Raw genomic sequence first — 14267 nt, 5'->3', positions numbered from 1 at the left:
TGGGAAATGATTTCTTTACCTAACTCGACTGACGGGAGCTATGCAATCTACCAAAAATAATCTTGTCTAATTCTTTTACGTTTCTCTTTGTATGATATTTTTTGTGACACTTTTATACCGATGGTTATAGTATTTATTTGTTCTTTGTTGAGTACTTTAGATGAATACAATCTTCTTATTGTTACACGCATAATTATATACACAAAATTTACTTATTTATGTACGGCTGTAATAAAACAGGTAAGTTGTGAAAAATACATAGATAAATAAAATAGGTAAGTAGTAAGTTCTGTCAAAAGTCATAATATTAATGAGCAGTGATAGTTTACTGTTAAAGGACTGAGATTTGTGATCTTAGGTCACAGGTTCGATTTCCGAGATACATTTTTCACTGCTCACATATAAATTTCTTATTCACAAAAAAGTTTCTATAGAATGGGCAGCAGCGTCCTCTGCATACCATAATATTACTCTACGATCGCCAACCTACCTGCCAAAGATAATAACAGCTTAGCATTCCGACAAAAGGGCATCCGACAAAGCCTTGACATGGTTGGTTGCAATTACCTGACTAATACCACTACTACCACTTCAGAAAGCCTTAGGAGAAGAAGTGGTATAAAAAACTCCGGCAATGCTTCTATCTAGTACGATCGCACTATGTCGTAGTGATCGCTTTAGTTGTGTAGCTTGGTATATTTGTTTCTCAGGAAACAGTTACTTCTATCAAATATACTTGTGATCGCCTTAAGCCCAAGGATCGTTTTTTGTTTAAATTTTATAAAATTTAAATAAATAAACCGGAATATTGATTTTATTTACTACTACTATATAATAAATATTAGCCACATCGCAAATGTACCCGCCTAGACCAACACAATTAAAGTTGTGTTACATTATTAATCTCTGTTAAATATTAGGCATTCAAAATTAGAAGGAAAAATCTTGGACATAATATTCCCAAACAATCTTTTTAAATTAAGAAAACAGCAAACGCATAGTAACAATGGCTTAAACAGAGTGGTTTCCAGAAGTATTTTTCTGATTCAATGAGATAAGCAAAGCAATCTCCCGGTCACGAACGAGTGTGGAATAACATAACAGAGGATTTTGTTTTGATGTTGATTTTGTATAACATTTGAGGTAATTTGTAAATGAAATTCATATATGAAAGTGTATACAATAAGTTCTAAACGAAGTTTAAAAGGTAACACTTAAAAAGATTAGTGATTTGATGTAGTTGCAAGCGTGATTTGGGAACTAAAGTTAACTCTAAATACATAATTAAATAGATAAAATATTCTGTGCTGTAAAATAGATATTATAGAAGATTCTGTTAGCCTTTTGAGAGAAGACTGCCCTCTCCTCCCCCCACAGGTGATTTAAAATTATAAGACCTAATGGTAATTTGTATAGGACAGTGCTGCTGATTTCGATAACATGTTTATGCTACTCGAGAGCTAAAAATAAAATATAAAGATTTCCAATTGCTTCTATTCTCTTCCAATTTACTCTTCTACTCAAATCTCTTGTAAAGTTTGCTTCTTTAAATCCTCTAAGAGCCTTTTTAATTTAATCGAACTATTCCTATAAATATATTGTTTATTTTAATAATCTATAATAATTTCTTAAACATACATGGATAATGTTGATTGCTAACTTTATAACAACAAACAACTATTGACACTTTTTCGCACTTACTAGTCCATCTATTAAACAACTGCTTGCCCATGCTAGCACTACATAGCTACTAGCCCATAAAGATGTTCCACATTCTACTTCCTGTTTGTATGCCCAAGTAGTACTTCGTCCACTTATCGCTTTTGTGACAAATGTACCGATTCACACCTTAAGTTAACCTGGGAGCATTCACAGTAATTTTCTTATTTGTTCCGGAAGCTTTGAATTAATGGCAATGTTTGGTGTGAATGAATGCCATGTTTAGCATGCGTCTTCCGGTTTGAGTTTTTGAGATACGTAAATGGCACACTTAGGTGTCGAATAAGAGTGGACCTGCCACATCGCAAGAAACTAAGATTCCTGGTTCAAAAACATACTAAATACGAGACCATTAGACCTTTGAGACACCCGGGAAGGCGACAAATGCACTGGATGGTAAGCTTTAAAAAATGAAATCCCAATGCCCAAAGCAAGGAAAAATCAAAGTCAAAAAAGCTTTATTATAGTACCTTTATTTTTAAGCGTAAGCCTAAAATTTAGTTCACGTTAGTCTAGACCATGGATGCACAGACCGCGTCCTGCCGGTTGAATACCGGTGGCCCACCAACAGCAAAAATAATACCCTCGTACATTCGAAAAATATTGAATTCTATTCCAGAATAAATCCAAAAAATTTTAATTACCTATACTTCTGGCGGCCGGCCCGCCATCAGTTCATGATTTGCTCGAGTGGCCACTAGTCTTAATAAGTTTGTGCAACCATAGTCTAGAATAAACAGAAACTCATTGGGGTTTGAATTTTTTTTTTGTAGTTTGCGTAAAGAAATTTTATTTCGTTCAAAATTAGAACAATTCATTTCGTAACATTTTTACGGTTAACACATTTTTAAATAAAGTAATAAGCCTTTTGGCAGAGCGTGTGCTTAATAAATTTCTGCAATTTACGAAAAGAGGAAGAATCAAGAGGCGTACAATAAATTATAGTCAAAGAAAACAAAAAATAAAAGTAAGTAAACGCTGTATATTTTTTAGTTATAATTTATTGAGAGACTTAAATAATGAAATATTTATCTAGTCTATGATCGGGATAAAAACCATACAGATATTAACGTCTATATTTTAAAGCATTTAAAAAAGGCTTGCTTAGTTACATTTTAAGGCTATCGATACAAATCTTAATGAACTTGTAAATGGAAAATTGTTAAGTAAAAAACATACAAAGTGATGGCTGTTCCGTACGAACTCAATATAATCTTTATCTTCAACAAGTTAAGTTATATGCAGCCTTTTTTATGCTGCTATGCGTTGTCGTGACGGCATGAGAAATGCAAAATCCATTACAAAGCAATGCTAGCCTGTATAATTTTTAATCAAAACCTTACGTTATTAAATATCCGTACGTTGTAGTGACTGAAAAATGTGATTTGCCGATTGCGTTTACTTTCATCAAGTTTGAGATGGCAGAGTATTAAATGTGTTCAGCTTATACCTTATTACAATAATTAAGATCGATAATGTTCTAGGGTGAAAGTGCACCGTAATTTCATATGTTTCACCAAGGAGGTAACCAAGCTATTTTAGGCGACCATGGATTTGTTTAGCACAAAGGCACGTAAGTGAAAATCTTAGCAGGAGCTATCACTGGATACGCATTTAGTACTTCGATTCGAGAATACCCCAGAGAACTGAAACACGGCATGATCTATTAGTATTAGACAAATTTTGTACACGTAAGACTTGCCTTTGATCGAGTTGTAAATGTTCTCTTAAAATAAAATTATAGATAAAAGTTCCGATTGCCAAATAACTTATTTATGCTAAGGGTTATTTCACTATAAATGGCTTCATAGAAGATAGCAGTTTTGAAAACAATATATTCACCTCGCGATAATCAGATCACAATGTTGAAAGCACAATATTAATAAATATTTAATCTTACATAATTTTTAAAAAATAAATAGACATGTAGTCCTGCTATATTTCTTTCGCCTGCTCTTCTTAGTTCTGAGCCACTGATTATTCGAACAGGTAGTAGACTCGACATAAGTCGTAGAGTGGTAAGACAGTAAGAGACTCGACATAAGTAGTAGAGTGGTAAGACAATAAGAAACTCGACATAAGTCGTAGAGTCGTAAGACAATAAGAGACTCGACATGAGTCGTATAGTGGTAAGACAATAAGAGACTCGACATAAGTCGTAGAGTGGTAAGACAATAAGAGACTCGACATAAGTCGTAGAGTGGCAAGACAATAAGAGATTCGACATAAATCGTAACGCAATAAGAGACATAAACCATTTTATTATGTAGATATATATCTATTTTTGGCCAAAAATATTTATTTTTTATTTTTAATTAACAATAAATACATATAAAATAGTAAAATTATTTACTGAAGTATGATATTTCGCCGAGTACTATACGCCATTATTAAAAGCTCTTCGGCAACAAATAAGACTAGTCATTTAGTAATCTAATTCTGTTATAAACAGCGATAGAAATCCTTCAAATGAACGTGAAATAACAACCAATAGAGTTATGTAGACAGGCACTTATGCTTATGCTATAATAACAAACGAAACTATTACAACGTCAGCCACCGGTAGCTTACACTGTTGCAAAATGTTTACTTAACCGAGATTAGAACAAGGAAATTTAATTAGAAATGAGCGTGCGTCGACATGTTATAGCTTTCTATCAAGATGATTATCTTACTGAAGACAATTTTGATATGAAAACTCATTTACAGACATTCAGATATTAGTCATATTGTACATATATATCATAAAAAAGTACCCTTTAATATATATTTATGGACTCAAAATTTTGAGACAGCTTGCTAAGATTAAATCGAAAACAGCGAACCGCCGCTAAATTCAGAAAATGATAGTTCAGACAAAAATAAAACAAAAAGCAAGTTTAACGAGGTAAATCGTATCGAAAGTGGAGATGAACGATATATTGTTAGCAAGAGTTGTTTTAACCAAATTAGATATTGTCTATATTTGTTGATTTATTAACTACCTTGCAATATAAACTCGTAAAAGCTTACATTCGTAGTTCGTTCGTTTATATTATAAACAAAAGAAGACCGTTTGGCTGTATTGTATATTTATAAAAAATTGTTACATGATTAAAGAATTGACTTCAAATCTGCTATGTTTATAGCTGTGACATCATTTGGCCTTCACTAAAATTAACACATGCCAATGACTTCCATATAAGTGAAGGATTTATGATCAAAGTATAATAGCAATGGTTTAATAGATATTTATGATGCTATTGAACCGCAGAAAAGCTATAAGGAATGTAAAGGAAACAAAGTTATATTCCGCACCGATACGGCCGGGACTCCGGCGTCTGAGCAAATATTTGCGACGGTAGCGCGCGCTTGTTAAAACTACTTGAAGCGATAACGTACAAGTCGAAATTGCGTTAGCCTTTTCATACCAAAGCTATGTTAAATTCGCTATTATCGCGATAAATTCTATTTCTTTAGTAAATGAATAAGGTATTAAGGATTGACTATGCAAAGAGTCAGTAAAATTATTAAAATTGAACTAACGTTAATTTTTTCTGCTGTACTCGCCTAATGAGAAGTGGTAACCCAGCAGTAGAGGACTGAGACTTGAAATCGAAGCCGCGGGTTTGATTCCCGGGATACAGTCTTACATATAATTCACAATTTGTGAATTAATTATATACGATTGCCACTGCCAATAAATAAGTTTCATGAGGATAGGATGCAGCGTCCCCTACGTACTATAATACCACACTACGAAACGAGGTGGCTATGGTAAATCCCCCTAAGTTATCTTTGGGTGCGGTATTTGCCTTACAGTGGGCGTCTATGGGCTTTCACGACGATAAAACTTTATTTAATTTCTTCTTTTTTATTTCATTTTGTTGCATTAAATTCTGTGATATTTACTATTGTAAATTGTGTAATATTGTAAAATTGACTGGAATTTAATAAGAAAACTTAAAAATAAATAAAAACTATGTAGTTATTCGATCGTGGCAATAAGTACAAATTGTATAAAGAAAAAAGTAATGTGAATTAAACAATAATCAGAAATGTAAACATACGTCGATACAAAACAATGCATTAGAGTTCAATAAACATTTAATAGCCGAAAAATGTTTTAGTGTCCCTCCAAATGGTTTTCATAACCTATTAACCGCAATAAGTATCGGCGTGCGTGCTCGAATAGTACCAATAAATTTTAAAACACGATTATCTATTGTCTCGTAAATGATTTTAATTGCGATTCCATTCAATATATTAAAAACTAATTCACTGTTAATTCATATTTATTCTCCAATAATCGTATAGTTTATAAAAACTGTATCCGTATTGCATATCCATTACTGAAATTTATGTGTTATGTTACTAATTCATGCAATAATAATTTTAAATGGCTAGTTTTATTGCTATAAGAAGCATTTTCTTTTAGAAATATATTATGTGTTACCTTATATCTGGATAACTCTAATAATGTGTATTGTATCTACAAATTACATTACAATTATACATTTATATTAATATATAAAAAGAGAAAGAGAAAGAGGGTAACGAGCAGAGTTTAAATGAATTTACAAAAATGTTATGATAGGGTGTCTGGTCACAGATTTTAGTATATAACTACAATTATTTCAAAAAGTTATTTACGGTGTGGTAAGAAGATGATGCCGTTGGAATCACCGATCGTGCGGATTTAGTTATGATGTTGCTGTGGTCGAGAGAGCATTGCGCGTTCGCAAATTGTTTAAGATCTGAAAGAGGCATTGCTGTTGTTACTGGTCTCTAAGAATCTTTGACACTCGACTGCAACATAAAAACCATTGCTTTGAAACATGTTAACTGCTTAGATTGCTTTATCCACGAACGGATAATAATTAATAATTGTTTTTTTTTAAGTGATCGTGGCCTGGCGATGAATGTCAATAGTGAGAATTATAGACACGTGATTATGGATTTATTTTTGCCAAACCTACAACCTCATCCATCGAAATCATCACAAACGTAGTTCCAACAGAATGGTGCGACTGCACACACGACCAGAGCTTCGATGAACTTTATTTGGAAAGCTTTCACCAAAAAATTGAGTAGTCACTTTGGGGAAGGGGATCGCGTGACCACCGAGGTCACCCGTCTTAATCGGTCTCCTATGGTTTTATATGGGGCTTCCTTAAAGAGAGAGTTTCCAGTAGCAATTTCCGAATTTCCGCAAATATAAAAGAAAATGTTCGTTAAGGAATCGGTTCTTTTGAAAATCTAGTTATGCAGAGTGCAGCGTAGAACACAAGGCTCCGTTTTAAACAGCCTGCAAACTGACAGAAGACACTTCGACATAATATTTAAAAAATTTAATCAGCATTTCTATTTATCGTTCAATGCTTTTGTTAAAACTTTGTCACAAAATTTTTAACATTATACCCTGATCAGGTGAACTCGTGAAAATTTCTATACAGGTGTATAGAAATTTTCAGTGGTAATAATTAAGATTGATAATCCAGATTATTTACCACCCACTTACTACTAGTCATCAGTAACTATAGCATGAACTGAACTGGTTTTTCTAAAATCGAACTTATTGTGCCTATTATTAAGCTGTATTTTGATAGCGAAAATCATACTTAGACGTAATATAGTATTAACTTGAACGAGCGGTAGAGCTTATTTTTATAAATCGCCCATTTCTTTTTGATAATAAATTCTTGTACTTTAGAGCAAGGGTAATTAATGACTGTTTCATGGTCGTAGATCATGGGTTCAATCTAGGACACGTGCATGTTATGTGTAAATTATAATTACATCGCCGGCTAGTGAAAGTTCAAAGGAAAGCGTCCAAGTAAACCGTCAATAGATAGAAATTAAATCTTTAAAAAAATATCAACCGTAATTTTCTATTTGAATGACGTTGCATTTTACAGATATCCAGGTTCCTGAAATTAGTTTACAAGAAAATTACTTATCTATATGCAAGGTTCAGGCTGCTTACAACCTGTACTGTAGGAGATCTATGTACAGAAATAGACATCCATTGGCTGAAATGATAAACATGATGATGATTCAATGTTATATTGATATGTATAAAAAAAGTGAGCTTGATCGAGAAGAATTCAAAGTACGTAAGTAAGGTGAATTATTCTATCAATAGAAAAACTATTTAATTGTTATTTTAATGGTGTAATAAAATCGCTAGAACCAGTGCAATGTCACGACCGCGGCGTGCGGAATGGGCTTTAGTGAATTCGTTACAGAATTTCCAACCGCATAGAGTTCATTCCAAACATTATTATGGACTGAAAACTATTCCAGAAGTTAATTTGATACCAGTTAAAGTAGTAAACGTATTTACATTCGCTGGTCCGAGCCATTATTGCTACGAAAGTACAGCGCGTATTGCTTTTACAAATTTTTAATTAAAAAGTTACTCTTTTGTTAGATTCTCTTTATTTTAAAATCTTACTTTAAATATTTATTTAATTATTTATACTCTTTTGTAACAAAGTATATAAAAAAGAAAACATCTGAAATAGACGAAAGCGATGAAATTGAAAAGTATAAAGAGCGGTCTTATCACATTTGGTGATTTCTTTCAGGCAATCATTGGATGGAATTGACTTAATGAAAATAAAAAAAAAATCAATGAATTAGCCTAAAGAACTCCTTGGTGTCATATGTTGGTTATATAGCTGGATTATTAACATTATGATGTACGATATAGCGTCTTCACATCACAAAATAAAGCGGGCATGGCATTCACTTAGTTAAAAATAATACGACTTGTTCGTCGCCGAGCATTTTGATAAACAAAAACCTGCGACACTGCGTTTCAACCCGCCCCTTTGGGAAACAAGAGCTCTTTTTTACCATATTATTTCACTGGCTGCAGTGCTTTTATATAAATACAGAGACGGTTTTTTGACAGAAAAAGACGCATCGGTATACCAGCGATTTGGCTGTAAACAATAATCCCAACTATGTACAATTCTTTTGTGTTACAGTTAAAAAATAATTTTAATTTAAAGAATAAATGCGTTTTGTCTATATACGGTCATCTCAGCTATAAATTTTCGTTTACTTTATCGGCAATAGGGATAAAAGATTTTATTAAACTATTTATGTTATAGCCACTCCCTGAGGTAAATCAATTCGTAGTATACTATGGCAATAACAATCTTCTTTAATTATTAAAACCTCCTTCAAAATAACTGATACGATTTTAGAAGCACGTTATCAGAAAACGATTTAGGAAAGTAAATGTATATAAAACGAAAAAATAACGACGTTATCCCCTGCCGTGAACGTTTGAACTACTATTTACATAAACTAAGCAAAAGCCGGGCTCTGATGCGGGTCTTAGTCCGGGCAGCGTTAGCAAACAGAAGTTTGGCCTAAACACACTCTACTTTTTTGTATAAGAAATATAAAAAAACGGCGTATTTGTTTACACCGGGGAAAAAATCGGATAAAAGTTTTTTTTTTTTAAATTCTGTTTACAATGTCTTATATTTGATTAATTTTCCGTAAAAGTATGAATGTTTATTATACAGCAGAAGAAATTATCATAAATCTCTTCATTTTATAAAGTAAATTGTTGACGTTACGCAATTCGTAGTATCTATCTATGCGTTTAAATGCGGATGTATGTGTGTTTAGGCGTGACAGCGTTATAAAATCTTGTAATTTTTGAAAACTTATATATGTGGGATAGACACGTTTTTTTCAAACAAATGATTATTAAAAACATTTATTCTAGATGGATGAGAGAGATACTTTGGTAACAACTCCCTTATCTCTCTAATATATATAATATAACATCGATCGCAAAAAGAACGCTGTTACGCTCTCAACTCTAGAGGAAAAAGAACCTCTGAAACTTATATCGGAAATGTGTTGTATTTATGCCAAAATTACATTACTGATATGGACAAAGCGGATTGTTGTGAAAATATTTTTGAAGCTATTTCTCCGACTTGTACCTACATATGCTTACATGAATTTATAAATGTAATACAAATCTATGTAAATATCACTCATTTGTGTAAATAGGGGAGACCTATGTCTAGTGGACGCCCTACGGCTGAGATGATAAAGGTGATGATTTAGAAAATGATTTGCCTTTCGTTAGTCTCGCTTAAACGCGTCTCCCAAGATCATCTTTAATTATTTACTTTTGAACAACTTTAGGTTAAGTGTAATAAACATTAATCAACCTATTAAAATAAAATTTTAGGACAATTTTAATGAATGTATGTTTTTGTTATTTCATGAAGTACATTATTCATAAAGTGTAGTACTTGTGTATGTGTCGTAATTTTTAAAATTATTTCATTTATTATATAACCAGACAATTACAATGGTTATACATAGTGATTGTTTATAAGTAAGTGTAAAAGCTGAAAAATGTGCAAACTGCCTGAAAGTGTAGATCAATTTTCAGCAAAAGGTTATAAAGGTTTTAAACCTATTTACAATCACACCTGTATAAAGTGAACTCTGATATACGTCATAATAATTTTTCTATTGGAGATCAGTGGAGCGATAACTTCTGATTTCTGATAACAAATGTAAAGTAATTAATTGATATGTGGAGTAATTCGAATTTTAATATTATTTATAATTTCAGAAACCATTTATTTTTGGATAACGTGTACCGTACCGTACATTTATTGACAGTAAATAAACTAAACATATACTATTTTTAAGTTTTTACACCTATAACATATTACTCTGTATAATAATAATTCTTGATGAGATTACATAATCATTTGCAGCACTGCGTAAAAAAAGTCTTACGAAAGATTACAAGAAATCGGGCTATGTGGGTCCTGTAATAAATATAACAAAGTAAGTAGCGGGAGTTATGCGGGTTATCGCGTTTAGTTGACAAAATAATGGGTCACGCGAGGTGGGAAACACGTGTCGACTGTGGAAGATGAAAGAAGTGTTTACAGTTCTAATAGGCGGAGGTGGCGGTAAGACAGTATATTTTAGAATTTACAGTTAAAAACCATTAATGTAAATAACTCAATGGAACCGGAGGCGTGTGATTGCATTATTAATATCATTAAATATCTTAAATAGCTCTCTTCTTGTAATTTATGGCAAGGTAAAATACTTACAGTGGCTTATCTCTAAACAAATTAACGTTTTTTTTAAATTGCTACTCTATTTCAAACAATTTTTTTTTAATTTTAAATTACAGATAATTAAACATAACATTACAATTAACTAGCATACAGAGTAAATCTTATTATAATATGTAAATAAAGAATTAGTAAACATATTATAGGCCGCGTAGGTACCCCATTAGCTTGACCGACGACATAGTTAAGCATGGCAGTTTTATCTGTCGAAGCATAAAAACAACGATAGTATGGAAACAGAAGGACAAGCAAACGAATAGTTGACGTGTACATTGTACGAGATAATATAATTTTTGATAAATACATGTACTCAATCATATATGTATTTAATCATATATGCATTTACAATTGTCGACATTGCAGTCCGTAAACGTCCACTTCAAGGCATTAAACTCCCCCAAAGATATTGATGAAGGGATATACCGTAATGGCCACGCTTGGCAGGAGTGTAGGTGATCTGAGTGATGTAACACATTGGACATTGCTGCCCGTCATATGAAAACTAGTTTGTGACCTGTAGCTATCTTATATTATTAATACATAAAGTCTAAATTATAATTATATATATAAAATATATAATTATAAATGCAATCCAAATACGTTAAGTTTAAAGCTTCAGGAAAAAATGCAACACAATTATTTTAAAACATTTAAAATTAAAAATAAAAACAACAACTTAATACACAAAAAACTAAGCTAATGGTGTCAAAAATGTTAAATATTATTTACAGTTTTATATTTATTACTCACTCTATTACCTAAGTAATCTAATCTATGACATGGGGATTACATTTCACTATCAGCTGACGTGAGCTTTCTCAACGTATGTTCAATCTTTTTTAAATTAAATCTCGCGTAGCTCATAGGTATTCCATCGAGAATCGAGATGTGATTCTCGAACGTGTTATGGGCGTCCATCATGAGATTACACTTTTGTTTATAACGCTTGAGTTTTGTAAATATATGTGTATATGTATAATTTAGTATATGGTAAATAAGTAAACATCTTCATCATCATATTTTTACACGTAGGATGTTCTCTGCTGGACATAAGCCTTCTCCATATTTCTGTCACTTCACTACTTCAGCATCTTAACATCATAGCGACCATCTAGTTCTACGCACTATGAGGCCTCCTTACTGCCACTCCATCCCAGATCTCGCAAAGAAATCCCAAGCATAGCCCTCTCCATAAGTAGTTGAGCCACTATAAGAAGTGGTTTCTAATTTTTTTCAATTTTATACTAAAACCATTTATCTAAGAAACGTTTTTGTACGTAAAAATGTATTATTTAATGATTAGTGGATTTCATTTACTTCGCTTGACGCGTGTGCCTATAATGATTAATAGCAATGACTTGACAGATATTCTAGAAAATTTTTAGAAGAAAGTTGAAAGTGTGATCGATAAGTCTTATGACTTATGAAATTCTTCATTCTCATCTATGTTGAATCTCCCGTGTCTATATCGTTAATCGTTAGTTTAATAATCCATAATACCATCTACAATCACTTTATTAGCATAATGTATTGATTTCTCATCGACTTTTTTCATCTTATTTTATAGAAAATAAATTTAATTCCTGTCACTGGAAAATCATTTATTACTTTAACAAATGTTTTGTCATAAATATTAATTGTTTTATCTGCACATGCCAACATACTAACTAATATATAACAACATACTATCTAACTATACGTGAGAACCTTTATCCGCCTTATTATACATATAAAATATTTCTTGAATTAGCTCCAAAATTTAATGTAAAAGCCGTTGATATTTTAATGCAATAAAAAGTAGTCATTATGCCAAGGGAGCTGGGAACATAACATTAATAACATATTAACTTTAATAAGTTACTTATTAAATTATATTCTCCTATATTATTATAAATTAAAAAAATCTTTCTTCTCTAATATGTCACTAGTGAAGGTCGCTTTCGCTCTGAAGTAGATTAAACTGATTTATTGAATTATAAAAATATCTTTCAGAACTTTAATGATTTTGTTTTGTTTTTGCCATATTGCCAGAGGCTGGGTCATCCTTCTCCGCGAAAATGTTGACCCATTCTTGTAAAATTGCAGCACGCCTTAACGAGTGACAATCTTTGGCGCAATAAGACCAATCTCATAGGGTCTGGCATTACGATATCAGAGTTTCTCACTAGAGCACGGCATGGCATCTTTCTGCCGGCAAAAAGTTCGGCGTCATCGAGTTTCGTTGTTGTCTGCTCTCGGTCGAATCCCTGTGGACCCTGCAATACCCGTGGCCGTGACAAGAACTGCGGCAGCAGCTACTTCCTTTTTATTCTGTATAGTTTTGTTGTTTTGACGTATGTTTATTATATGGATACTCGTCACTTAAAACTTTTTATTGTTAAAATTTTTTAAATTTTTTAATTTATAGTCACTGAATAACTTCCATATGGATATAATATTTTGAAATAGCATTTTTTTCGTAACGTGTATTTTTTTTACGTTACATTATATTAAATATTTAAATGCTAATCAATATCTAAAGTTTATCTGAATAGTGATAGCGAGGATTTTTTATTTGTGACTAGTGATGATAGCTTTTCAAGTATTCCTTGGCTCTTTTAGTTCCTTTTTACTCAGTTCTCAGGTGTTTATGGAAGCTTTAATGTAGTCCATATTAATGTGCAAAGCGTTTCGGCTCATTTCTCCGATATCTGGCCTCTTTTGACTTATTACATCTACATGCCATCCTTATTCCAGAATCTTGGTTAAAACTTTGTCTACTTTCCATTTCAAACTCTCTTCCTAGATTTCATCTCATTAGAAATAATCGAAAGGTAGGCGGTAGCGGTGGTGTTATTAGCATATCTCCGCAGCCTCCTCAAACAAATGCTAGTGAACATCTATTTCTGAAAATAAAGCTGCATCATACCAAGGTACTACTTGGTGTGTATTATAGTCCTTCCCTCCGCATCGACTATTCTTCATTAGAAATCATCCAAAAAAGCCAAACTATAATCATAGGTGATTCAATACCTGCTTCCTCAAAAAACACTCCCGTTTTTTCTCTCTCAAGTCCACTTTTGAATCTTGTAATCTTTCTATCGTCCCACTTTCCGCCACCCACCATTTTCCGAACTTCTCTCCTAGATCTCATGTTTGGTTCCTCCGTAGACCACGTGAGTAAACATAGCCAATTTTCTGCAGATTCCTTTTCATATCACGACCTAATTTTTCTATCTCTCCGTATCCGTCCATTAAAAGCCTTATCCAAAATACCTATGCAGGGATGCTGCAGAAATCACCTGGGGTTCGCTAATCGCGATGGATAATGTTGTCGACAAGGTCAACATTTTCTATTCAAAGGTTGTCTGGTAGAGCTCACCTGGACCGATAAAACCGACTCTTGTACCATAAATTGTTTCTTTTTTTCTCTATTTATTATCTATGGTG

The 14267-nt window shown here is 32.6% G+C and overlaps 1 protein-coding gene across 1 annotated transcript in view; it reads right to left on the bottom strand.

Moving 5' to 3' along the window:
• Nucleotides 1–14267, bottom strand: part of LOC137919157 (collagen alpha-1(XVIII) chain-like) — a 165136-nt gene that overhangs the window by 113886 nt on the left and 36983 nt on the right. The gene's annotated exons all lie outside the window — the stretch shown is intronic.

Source organism: Battus philenor, unplaced genomic scaffold, assembly GCF_028537555.1.
Source record: "Battus philenor isolate CCGP_79_NKW_IND1 unplaced genomic scaffold, ilBatPhil1.0.hap1 SCAF_16, whole genome shotgun sequence".
In the NCBI taxonomy this organism is placed as follows: domain Eukaryota; kingdom Metazoa; phylum Arthropoda; class Insecta; order Lepidoptera; family Papilionidae; genus Battus; species Battus philenor.
The sequence above is the reverse complement of the archived record's forward strand: the minus strand, read 5'-3'. Positions and strand labels throughout refer to the sequence as shown.